This window comes from Carassius auratus, unplaced genomic scaffold, assembly GCF_003368295.1.
Source record: "Carassius auratus strain Wakin unplaced genomic scaffold, ASM336829v1 scaf_tig00023455, whole genome shotgun sequence".
NCBI lineage: Eukaryota > Metazoa > Chordata > Actinopteri > Cypriniformes > Cyprinidae > Carassius > Carassius auratus.
The window spans coordinates 254-13550 of NW_020525270.1; the positions used below are offsets into that span (position 1 = coordinate 254).

The 13297-nt window shown below is 36.1% G+C and overlaps 1 pseudogene; it reads left to right on the plus strand.

Annotated features, from left to right (window-relative positions):
• The first annotated feature begins 9634 nt into the window (after window positions 1-9634).
• LOC113077874 (RAD50-interacting protein 1-like) lies at window positions 9635-13297 on the plus strand (annotated as a pseudogene).

Below are 13297 nucleotides of genomic sequence, written 5' to 3' on the forward strand. Positions count from 1 at the left end.
GTCAATTTGCAGTTCATCTTGGTTTCACATCACTTCCCATCTAACTAAAGCTCCTCACACCCGACCCAGTTAGCAGACAACACCTGTGGTCTCCATTCAAAACAAAAAATAAAACAGAGTTATAGTTTGCAAAGGTTTGTCAGATACATTTTTCATCAATGATACAGGTTGCACAGCACAGTCAGCATCAGTTACCAAAAAAGATACATGAAATCCAAGATGGTCCATAATCCAAACTTTAAAAAACTGACAAATAAAGAAAAAAAAAAACAGGAAAAAAAAAACAGCTGCTTCCAAGTGCCTGAGGCAATGTCTTGGATTCAAAATTGAATTTAAATCTGGAAATAAATAGAAGGTTTTTGCATCTTGAAAAATTCCAAAACAAAGAAATGTTATGACATGAAATAAAAACCACAATAACAGCAGCCAGTTTGTACAGTTGGTCAAAGGTTTTTTGCTTCCAAACTTAAGATCCTGTTCTCCCAGATCATCTCAAATCATACAGGAGAAAAAAACCATCAGGATTTTTCAAGGACAAACCAACACTAAGACATAAAATCATGCAGAACTTCAAATCACCTGCCAGCCAAAGATGAAATTATAGCCTGAGCCTAAGCAACCAAAGCATTTATCATCTTTTACGTTCAAAGTCTTTGTTCCAAAACCTAGCATTTCCTTGAATCAAAGCAAAGTAAAGAGGTGAGGGGGTTAAATGAAAAAGCAGCTCTTGTTCAAGCCCCCCCCCCCCCCATTATCAGCCCTTCACCCCACCTCGGTTGCACTTGAATCTTTTAGCCACGCGCTCGCAGTTCTTCTCTGCCAATTTTTTTGTGCGTTTCTTCTCCTCTTTCTCCTCACCTCAAACCTGTCAAATCCTATAAGCGAAAACATATTGAACGCACACTATTTTCTTTCTTTCTTTTTTTCCTGTTTTTCACAGGACTGATGGATTTTCAATCTACGAAACATTTGTCTGCATGACATCACCCATGGGTTTTAACTGCATTATTTCACCAGAAACTGTAGTAAGGAGAGAAACACTTTCATTACCTTCATAATTCACTTTGGAAAATCTTCCTCAGACACCCCCTTTCTCTTTAAAGCTAGTTATTACTACAGGAGCAAAAAAACCCATCCTTGCTTGTCACAATGGCATGCATTTAATTAACTGTGATTGTGATTACAAAACACTGTGGCGGATGAGATTCCTGGAGGCTGACCTTGATAAAACTGCTGTGCATGGTCATCAAATTCTACGTCACACTTCCTTCTCAAGTGGTTAAGCAGATCAAACTCTACTAACATGCATTAACTTTATACTAATTGAGCTTGATTTAGACAGTTGGACTACCACACATACAGTATTATGGTTAAAAAATTTGAGGTCAGTAATTTTTTTTTTTTTTTGGCAAGAAGGCAATAAATTGCTAAAACTGTACTCCTACAAAAGATTTCTACTTCAAATAATGCTATTCTTTTGAATTTTTCTATTCATCAAAAAATCTTACAAAAAAAAAAATCAATTGTTTCCAATAATGATAAGCATATTAGAAAGATTTCTTAAAGTCTCATTGACACTGGAAGAAAAAGTCTGCTGAAAACTATAGTTATAAGTTATTACCTTTCACAACACCACAGACCTGCATTTTGGCTCAAGCAAATATTCTCACAAAAAGGGATTTGTTTAATTTTTAAAGTGAGCAAGTGGGAGATTTTAAGGCGACATTTCTGTGCCAAAGGTTTACAGAAATCAACAGTTTCTTCTAGGTGAATAATTACTATTTTATCATGGTTTGGAAAAATCACATCTGATTGGCTTGTAGATTGTGGGATGCCAGCAGACACAAACACACAGCAGACTCAAGGTAGCACGTCTTACCTCGGCGTGTGTGGAGGGTTATTAAAGGAAGACAAACAGCATGCTGAGAGATGTGACAGGCCTGAAAGACCCAGACGAGTCGAACGACGCCCCCTGATGACAGACAGCCACACGTTCTTTAGAGTACCGTTGTCCCGGGACATCTTGAGCAGCATGGGCAGTTGAGGCCACTTGAAGAGCAAAGTGCAAACGTACACACAAAAGTTAATAAGCCTGGATAAGGGCTTTCTAATCTTACATTTAAAAGGTAACGAGTGACTAATGGAGCTAAATAAGTGCTGCCTGAAATGAGATTTGGACATAGTTACACTACTTTTACACTCTAGGCCAAAAAAATACACCAGCCATAACAGCCACAGCAATGACAAACAAAAGAATGTGTTAACAACAGTTAACATCAACTCGCAATGGCTTATCAGTCATCACCAGGTGCCATGTAGTCTGGTGGGTGTGTCACAAATATTTTACAGCCTTCTTTGATTCAGTCATTCACGTTTTCTTTTGAATGAAGCGTGTTATTTGAAAGAAATCTAATCTCGGTGCCAGACATCACTGCAACTGTCTGATGATAAAAGTCAATTGTTTATAATTTGTTATAACTGAGAAGAAGAGAGAAACATATGGGCCATTATAAATGACTGCAAATGTCACTCACAGAATGTCTAAAGCAATCAGAGAGGCTGATTTCACAGGTCTGTCTTATTCACTTGACTATAAATAATCCTAGAAGACTCCCATGAAGCGCAATGAATGAGTGTTGTGATACAGGTGGGCCTTAAGTTTTACAGCTACATTTTAAAGTTACAGTGTAAACCATACAACAAAAATACACCATACAAAGTTTTTTTTTTTTTTTTTTAAATCATATCAATAAACAGGAAGTCCTCACACTCCAAACTTTACACACTGGTTGAGCCTGATTATTATTAACTGCAACAACAATAACAATTGAAATCACAAAATAAAACATAAAAAGGATGAATTTAATTATAATGCAAAGTATAATAAATAGAAATTCACTATGAGATTCATTGAAGATTACATTGAAAAGTGTAAAGTGTAAATTATAAAGAGTAACTTAAGTTGTGTTAGATGAAGGCAAATGTGATTTACATGTTAAAAAACACGGAGCTGCTTCCGTGTACAACTGTTGGCACAAGCTACATTAAAGTGATTATTGCATTTAGAATATAGATATTTCACTTTCAAAAATGCATCGATTCGCTACCGAATGCCTTTGTTCCCCCCACGGATGGGTGAACCAACGCTTTTATGTTTATGTTTCAGGCAAACCAACTGAAATAAAACAAGTTGAAATTGAAGTAAAGAAATTACTAAAACTAAATCAGAAAAAATATATAGGCTATATATTAAAAGTAAAAAAATATATACAAATAAAATATATTACATAAAATATAGTAAATATGAAAAAAACAATAACAAAAAAAAATACTACAATAATACGTAAATTATGCTTAAATAACATTTACGAAATTGTCCAGTAACAAGAAACAAAACAAAAACTCTAATTTCAGCAAATAACAGATTTTGATATACTGCACTTCTAGAAGTCTCCTTACATATTATGCACACTCTCATTATATGAAGATTCCAGTTAAACCAGTTTCTGAAAAAAAGATATATATATTTTTTTTTCAAGTGGAGCTGGCCACCAAATCAAGGCCACAGATTTGTGTGACCAACAAAAAAACAAAAAGTGCACCATTTATATTTATGTGTGTTTGTCTGTGCACACAAAACAGAGCACTGAAAATGCATTGTTAGAGTAACTCAATAGAGGTGGATGCATCTAGTCTGACATCTTCAGACCACACCGACCTCATTTATGAGCATGCTTTCAGCTACAGGACACACTTATTTGGAGGGACTTATTGGACCTCTTCACCTATACCCAGGTGGGCTGGTTAAGGAAAGACATTTCATCACTTTAAAAGAGGAGAGGGGGGAAAATTTTATCAGCAGATCTGAGATCCAATGACAAGCAGTGAAGCGAGGCGACTTGGGTCCTTGCAAAGCACTCCATACAGGCCTGATACTCCCTGGGGCTTCGCTCTCCATGTGTGGTCCCTCTCTGTTTCTCTCAGGGCCTGTGTGCCTCCGTGCACATGGACAATATGACAACACTGACGGCCCAAGATGAGCCAAGACAAGAAAAACAATCAAGCCAGGGCTGTGAACTCGACTGTGAGAGCTTGATTTTCACTGCCGTCCACTCCCTATCTGAAAGTGGCTGACAAACACACATATACACACAGGATCTTCTCTTTTTTCCACACTCAGCTTGGTAATGTAGCTTAATGGAGTGATGGTAAAGATCCAAATAAAACATGCCCCCCCCCCCTTCTTTTACGTCTTCCATATGCTTTGATTTCAGTGCTCTGAAAGGAGGGAAAATGATTCATGCTGTTGGCGTGCGCAGCGGAGCTGCAGCTGGACGCTGCACCTGCAACTCCCAAATCTGGGAAAACAAGCTCCCGGGAGCAGGAGGAGAGAAACACACACACATATACATGCAGAATACCTCGTCACCATTCAAGGGCTAACTGATTACTTTGTACACAGAAGAGCAGCTTAAACTCTCTGGTTTATAGAAATTACATTCGTTAAAAGATACATTCATTAAAACAGCCACAAATGAAGAAGAGATCGTCACCTTCGTGATTCAAGCCAATAAAAAGCAGCTTTCCAACAATAAAGGCTTTAAAAAAAATTGTGACATTTCGGCTTTTATGATGATTTGTTGGGCTGTTATTAACTAAAGTGGAATGCCAAAACAGCACTAGATCAAAACACCACACTATTAGAGATCTTTGCGGTCCTCTTTTGTGACTGTTGCCCCCAAAAGGGAATTCTCCACAGTTACACACACATATGTAAAGACATTCCACACAATACCCCTGCACATACACAAACATACCAGGAATAACGACCCCATTATTTCTCAATCCTCGGGGACATTCAGATTGATAGTGTTTTTAGTAACTGGTTTTAAAGCATATTTTGTTTTGCAGTAAATTTCAGAAGAAAAACGAGCCTTCAATGTTCCAAACATTGCATGTTATAATTGAAGGGATAATTCACCCCAAAATTTTGAAAAGTTTTGTATTTCTAATTCGTGATGGGTGTGTTTTTTTTTGCTTTCTCATCCTACGCTACACCTACGTCAGGGTTCCCAAATCTTGCCGGTGATGGCCAATGCACTGCAGAGCTTAAAAAAAAAACAAATTATCTCGTGGGCCAGATTTAATGATCCCTGTCCTACGTCATCTAATGGAACGCCACTCTCTCATGAACGCATGTATGGCAGTTAGGAGAAGCTAGGTTTATAAAGTTTTAAATATGGATGTTTTTCTTACACAAATGCTTTGATTCGCTTCAGAAGGCCTTTATTAACCCCCAGTGTGGAGCACTTTTATGATGGATGGATGAACTTTATTTAGCTTAAAAATCTCGACCCCCATTGGCTGCCATTATAAAGCTTGGAAGAGCCAGGACATTTTCAGTATAACCCAGGCCCTGTCTACACGGAAACGTGGTTAGCTGTTTACGCAGAAATTTTGTATCGTATAGGCGATTTGTCCACACGGATCCAGTGTTCTGGGAGAGTGGAACTGATATTTTTTGAAACCGATTCCCAGAGACGATAAATATGAAAACGCCATCCTTGCGATTTTGTGTAGACAGCAAATCTGTAAAATTTTCTGAAACGATGACATCATCAGCCCACGTTTCGCCGCTAGTCAGGTTTTTGTCTTACATACGTAGTCACACATACGTAGAATGTGTTGAAGGTGAGTAAATAATGGGGTTATTTTCATTTTTGGGTGAACTGTCCCTTTAAGTGTACAAGTAAAAAAAAAATTGCTTTGAGACATCAACACCTTATTTTCCTGTTAACTGACATAAAAATATTTGAGCATATTTATAAAAAGGATATACAGTGTTGTGATGCATCTAAAGTAAAAAAAATATATATTTATTCCATTAAAATGTTTACGTTTATAAGTATATTATATCATAAACAGTATGCTGTGCAATGTATCACTGACAGTAAACTGATGACTTGTGTATGATGTACTGACACACAGGACAAATTGTTTGCAACAGGTGCTTTGTCATGTTCAGTGTTGACAGCGCCTACATGTCACAAGAAATGTAGACAAGGTGTTTGAGCCCTAAATTCCTGCAAAAGTCTGTTATATATATATATATATATATATATATATATATATATATATAACTACTGTATGCAACTCATAACGTATCTAATAACAAGTAATTTTTATTTTTATTGAAAACTAATTGCAATAAAAACTACTTATTACACTTACAATTTACATATTAATATTTCATTGCAAAGTGCATATAACAATAATTCATTATATTACTTATTTAAATACCCCCCCCCCAAAAAAAACAACAACTAACTAACATGAATGAGAAACAATATTCCTATATTTAAAGACTTTATTCTTATTTCTATTATCCATTTCAGAGTGTGAGCTGCAGTTTAATGTAATTCTAACTTCTATTTACTGAAAACAAATTTCACTAATTATGGCATTATGTTTACTAATTAAATACAATTTAATAGTATTTTTTTACTTGCAAAGTGCACATATAATAATAATAATAATAATATTTATATTATTGTATAAATTATTTATTGCAAAAAAAATCATCTCCAAAAAAGTTTTTATAAATGAGATCTTTTTCTATAGTGTTCCTATAATGTATTTCAGAATGTGAGCTATATTTGATTGCACTTTGATATTAAAGTGTGTCTATGAAGTTTAAAAATTGATTGAGATATTACAGAACTTAAGATGTTTTGCATGCCAACTATGACACAGGAAAATAGACACACAAGGACATTCACACACACACACACACACACACACACACAATCCCTCACGCAAACTTGTGCAGCCCCTCTATTCACACGCAAACAGCTGGGTGAGGAATGTGGGAAAAACATGCTCCCAGATCTGTTTTGAATAGCACTAACTTCACTGGTCACCCACTGCCACTTTGAAGCATTCAGAAGGACTCTTGATACTTCACAGACAGACTGTAATGTGGGATTATGGCGTGCTGCTGGATGTTTGTAGTAATATGACCTTTGTCCTACCGTGAAAGAGATTGCTGTACCTTATGATGGTGCATATGGTTCCATATCACACATATTGGACCTGTAAAAAAACCCAAAAAAAAAAACATGAGATATGTATCCATGGGCACACATGTCAAAAACATAACAATGAAAGACTGTTAGACTTTTATCTCACAGTGAGATCAATTATCTGATTTCAGCAACAATGGTGGTGACAGACATAGTGACGTATCACACTCTTGTAACTGTCTCTTCTTGCCCACTCACAATATTGCAGTAACAACTTTAGTTTTTTTTGGGAGGGGAGAAATATTTAGAAATATATAAAATTTGATTTAAGTATGAAACTGTATGAACTGTACATAAGGAGCCGAGTTGGTTGGGATGGTGCAAAAGCTTCCCTAAACAGTCCCGTCTCCCTCGATTCATATTTTCCTGGGCTGTCAGCACTGCCTGGCTTCACTCTCTGACTCAGACTGGGAGATCAAGGTTGTCACTCTTTAGTTGCCATCGCTAAAATGCTCATGGCCTGAAACCAGATTTTAATGGGTGGGCCGCCTCTCCCCTGGGGACAAATGAGTAGGCAATGCTCATCAACGGTCCCGGAACAAAGTTCTCGATCAACCCCTCACCTGATGATAACAATGTCTGTCTGTAGTACACTTGGCTGACAAATTTTTCATTTTCTTCTGACAGCTGGAAAATGCAGATATGTTATAAATGCCTTTAGGGTGTTGGTCCTTCAACATGTAGGTCATGACCTAGTAAGAAAAAAAAAACAAGCTGAATTTGAATAAACCATGTAATTCTGCATAGTTAAAACAGGAATAGACTTATATAAATAGGCTTCTCAAGAAAAGAGGAAATGTTTCAAAGCTTTTTGAAGTATTCAAAAGCTGTTAAAAAAAAAACTACAAAAAATAATAAATACAAATATTAAATAATAAATGTATATTTACAACATTTACAAAAATGTATTATACAAAATTATATTATTAATTTTAAGTATTTTACATTTTGTTATATTTAAATAAACACGCACGCCAGTATATACAAGCTATATACGCTCATATAAAAATGTACATATTTTCAATTTAAAAGGAATAATACATAATTATTTTAAAAATACACACACAATAAAAATTACAAATGTGTGGTTTAGAATTGTATTTTAATAATTGTATAATAAATATAATTATAGATATATTGTGTATTATTACATTGTATGACACTGTTTAACATTAATAATTCATTTTTGATATGTACAGTATTATTGACAATATAATAATTTGTAAAATTATATATATGTGTGTGTGCATTTGTATCATTTTATTTATATTAATTACTACAATAACATTATTTATGTGAATAATATGTGATTGTGTGAGTACTTTTTTTTTTTTGAAGCCCAAACCACACAACAGACTCACCTGTTTTCAGTTATAAAAGAAGGGGTCCTGTCTTCAGGGTGCTATACATAAACTTGAAGGCACTGTGTGGTGGTGACTGCCACGCTAAGCTGGACTGGTGTAACGTGCCAGTTTAAGAAACTACATACAGCTGCTGCTAAGGCCAGAATTGACTTTGGCAAACGCTCTGAAACCTCAAGATCCTTAACAACTTATGTCCTCTCTGCCATCCAAGGCAAGCAGAGCCCTGTCAGAGTCATGTCAGGAAACCTCAAACCAGAGGAGTGTATCGCAGAGGCCTGCAGGCACTTACACCAGCGCCTCCTGCAACTACATGAGCCAAGAAATAACATCTTTGGGCGATTTATGTCTTTTGCACGACCACAATACTAGGAAATTACATGAAATACTGTACAACTGCTTTTACAGCACTAAACGTGGTGACAGTAGAGTCTCCGTTGCTGGTACGCAAGCCAAAAATAATGTTATTAATGCAGGAAAATACACAGCATACATTTGACATACATTTGGACACTTTTTAATTAAATATAAAATGATAATATATGACGCGATATTTATATTTTATGGCTGTTCACTAAAAATGGACGCATCAACTGATCTAATTTTCCATTGTTTATGCCTGTTTGATAACTCGAGTCTTAAAAGTACGTTGTCTTACACTTCTGTTGTAACTATATAGTGATACGTTAGCATAAACTTGTTTCTAAACACATACGCGTCGTTTTGTTGTGAAATAAATGTATTTATCCATGCCTGCCAGGAAGAAAAACTCGAAACGCCACATACAACGTCGTTATCGTTACGGATGTTAATTAGATTACGCAAACGGTTTTGATTACGTAACGTTACCTGTACAGTGTTGAATTACGTAATCACGTATATTAATATGAGTAATTTAATAAATAACATATTATATGTTAAATATAGGCGTATATGTCAATGTCAACTTCTGTCAAAAATCACGATTTTAAACATGATTCGTTATTTTATCCTGCTTGATTATTATTATTAAAAAATTAAAATGGAATTGATGCGTATTAGTAGCCCTAGTTTCTGTCATTGAAAAGTGTGAAAAAACATGTTTGTTATAATTTTAGCAAAAGTACAAGATTTAAAACAATAATTTAAAAATACAATAAAAAAACGACGTTGGAGCACTTTCTAACACTAGAGGGAGCAGCGGACAAAATCCACCGATGACGTGTCGAGCACGTGGCAGCGCCTGTGAATGGAGCACAACAAACAAAGCAGAAATGTTCTTTCACATCTAACGTAAGTTCGTGCAGACAACAATAACTCTGAATCTCCTTCAGAGGATTGAAACTTTACAGATGATGTAGTTGCACTTGTTCAGAGAGAGATAGGCGGCGATCTTAAGTTGCTAAAAAAGGTGTCAGTGCTTTTGGAGCAATTTAAATCAGAATAAAAGCAGCTGGAGGAGCAGGTAAAGCCACAGAGACTCCCTTAACAGTATTTAAGTGTTGTAAAGTATATATATATATAAATATATAAGCTTAGCCATTTTATTACATTATTTTTATTTGTCTCATGTGAGACAAACTAGACCAAATGCTTGTCTATTTATTTAAGTATTTTCGTTTTATTTATTATTTGTGACTGCATTAAAATACATTTACAAAACTGATATTGCATATGCTGAAAGCATATTAAATGCAAGTGAATAGTCTACTTTAATGATTTAAATAACTTTTGTGAAAATAAAACGTTAGTATACGTTAGGTCAAATTATGTTCCATTGTCATTCAGCGTGACATATTTATGTAAAAATGAAACGCATATTTATTCTGACCTGTGCTTAGTAAAACATAAATATATATATATATAAATGGTCATACTTCATTTTATTATATTTAAAAATGCTAGCAGTTTGAAGGATAGTGGTAAAGAAAAAATAAAAGCGTATTAAATCTTTGTTTTGATGCCTGAAACCCCTTTTATTCTTTGACTCATATATAAATAATTTGTTATATATTTTTCCGTATTTATTATTTTTGTTTTGCAAATTTCTAGTTCTGTTATTCATTATTATTTTGGTGTTATTTATAAAATCATAGAAATTATGATCTTTGTGTATTTATTTATTTTAGGAATACTTTTATTTATTTGTGTGTGCATGCAGGTGCTGACTGTCCCCTTTTCAGTGCCAATGCTCGTGTCGGCTGCCCTGTCCGTGGCAGAGGAGTCCCAAGTGAAGCTGGAGTCTTTACTGGAGAAGGAGAGACTTTTGTCCAACAATTTGCAGCAGCATCTGCAGGGCGCACAGGTCTGGGCCGACAGCATTGGGCAGGTCTTGGGTCAGCTAGACAGCTAGAGAGGCATATGAAGTACCTTCAATGTTTGTCTCATATTGAGGAACTCAGGTAAGTGTGTCGCCACTGATGGTTTATACTGGTATTTAACACAGGTTCCACTTCAATTCTTTTGTGTAGCATTAGTGACAGCATCCAGCAGTATCTGATGACCAATAGTGTGTGGGATGCTGTCGGTGTGATAGACGGGATGGCCTCTCTGGATTTTTGGGTGAACTAATGTTAGACAAACTATATGAGATGCTGTTCGGTTTTATTAACAGTATTATTGATTTATTTTATAATTTATTATTTATTTTATAACTTTTTAAAGATACAACACTGGTCATTTATTTTATACAAAGATTTTCTTAAAGTATGAGACACACTACACCAGATGCTGCTAAGACTAATCATTTTATTTACAGTATTATTATTTATTTTTTTTATTAAGGTGCAAACTGGTAATTTTCCTTTAACAGGTGTTGAAGTGATGACCTTATATCAGAGTCTCCTCCAGTGCAGTCCCAGACTTCTCCACTCTCATTGCCCATTCAGATCATGCTGCTTCTCCTCAGTAAGAGGTTCAGATATCTCTTCACTGAAAACTGCCTGACAAACAACTTAAGCAAGGTTAGCGACTACACATTTGTGCGAGTAGGCAAACTATTTATAAATTATCATATGGACATCAATGATATGATATTAACTTAAATTTTTCACCTTTACAGCCAGAGTGGTATTTGACCCAAGTCCTCATTTGGATGGGAAACAACTCCAACTTTATGGATGAGAAGATTCAGCCTATATTGGATCATGCTGGAGCATAAGTTAATGCGAGGGTATGTTTTACATTGCATTGGTTTTTCTAAATGCATATTATAGATTTATTTATTGTTTTCACCTTGTACTTTTTAATCCAAATTTCATAACTTGGTCTTCCAGTCAATCAACCATTTTCTCTTTGGTGACTTATGGCAGATTTCTCAAATCCCCGTCCCTTTCTTACAGTTGACTGCAAGCTTGCATTTCAGATCGGCCTCCATTCAATCAACAACCTATTGATAGAACCATTTTTTTTCTATAATGCATGTACATCACAATATGAATGAGAAAATCTTTTTAAGTGCAAATCTGTAGGCATCAGTCTGTCCTCCAGGTGGAGCTTTGCAGAGGACTCTTGACACTAGCGCAGGAGAAGCTCATCAATGACGCTCCTGTACGACGATGCTCTCTTCTGCCACCTAGTGGACGAGGTGCTGCAGTTCGAAAGAGAGCTCCGCAGCACCCAGTTACCCACGAGCCCACCCTGGTGTCTTGCACATACTGCTGGAGCAGACCATGTTCCAGAAATGCATTTTGACGTCAAATTTTCAGTTTCTATGATAAATTAAATTTAGTATGTTTATGCTCTCTAGTGGCTGTGGAAAAAGTGGACGTTATGCTGTCTGCAGAGGGAGCCTCTCAGTATAAAGACATCACTGATATGGATGAGCTCAAAACAGAGATTTTGCAGAGATCTTTACGACCCTTCTGCTGGTCATCACAGGTATCAATTTAAAAAAAAATCCTTTTGATCATCCTCATCGAATAAAATCATTCATTTCTTTATTTTTTATTTTTTTGTCTGACTGACCCCCAACGTAAAAATGTAGAATGGTTAAAGAAATCGAGTCAGGATTAACCATACTTAAAATCTGCATACAGTAATGTGTCAGGTTTTTTTGCTCTCAGCTGATCTTCTATAACCATTTCAGTGAAGGCGGGGAGGCACAGCTTCAGTACGATGTGACCAGAAATCTCTTCCCTCTTTTTGGACACTACTGCAAGAGACTTGAAAACTTCTTCAAACAGTAAGTGTGTTGAATCGGAGCTAATATTAAGAAAAACCTGATTCTAATGTCTCTGTTTCTTCGTCTCAGTGTGAAGGAGGCCTGCATCATCCTAACTATTAAGGTCAGCCCGGCACTGCTGTTGTGTGATGTGCTGAAGCAGTCAGAGGAAGATGAGGGCATTCTGAATCCTCATCAGCAGCCCAGTCCAGATTCAGCGCTCAATGAGCTGGGAGTCTATAAGCTGGCCCCCAGTGATGTGCAGATCCTACTCAACCTCCGTTCAGCCTGGCTCAACCAATCATAAATCACCCAAAGCAGCATTAACAAAGCATCACCAAGCATTAAAACTCCTGTTATACTTCAGATATGACTTAATGAAATATCCTACATCAGCTGCACTATAGTATTTAAAAAGTGGACTGAAGGGAAGGGAATTGAGAAGAGTATGCTGATGTACAAAAGTAAAACTTAAAACTCTTTTGGGCTGAAGGAGGAGGCTGAGCTGGTGGATGGTGAAACATGCCCATCACCCTCTACACCTGCTGTGTTCAGCAGTGCATGAACAGCCTTTCAGCCTAAATGGAGTAATAAGAGTAAACAAAACTCAATTAACTACAACTTAAATCAAACAGACGAAAAGAGAGAGGTCAAAATAAACCACAGTCCCATTTGCTAAAAATAATGCACTCTGTAAAAACAGCGCATGTGTA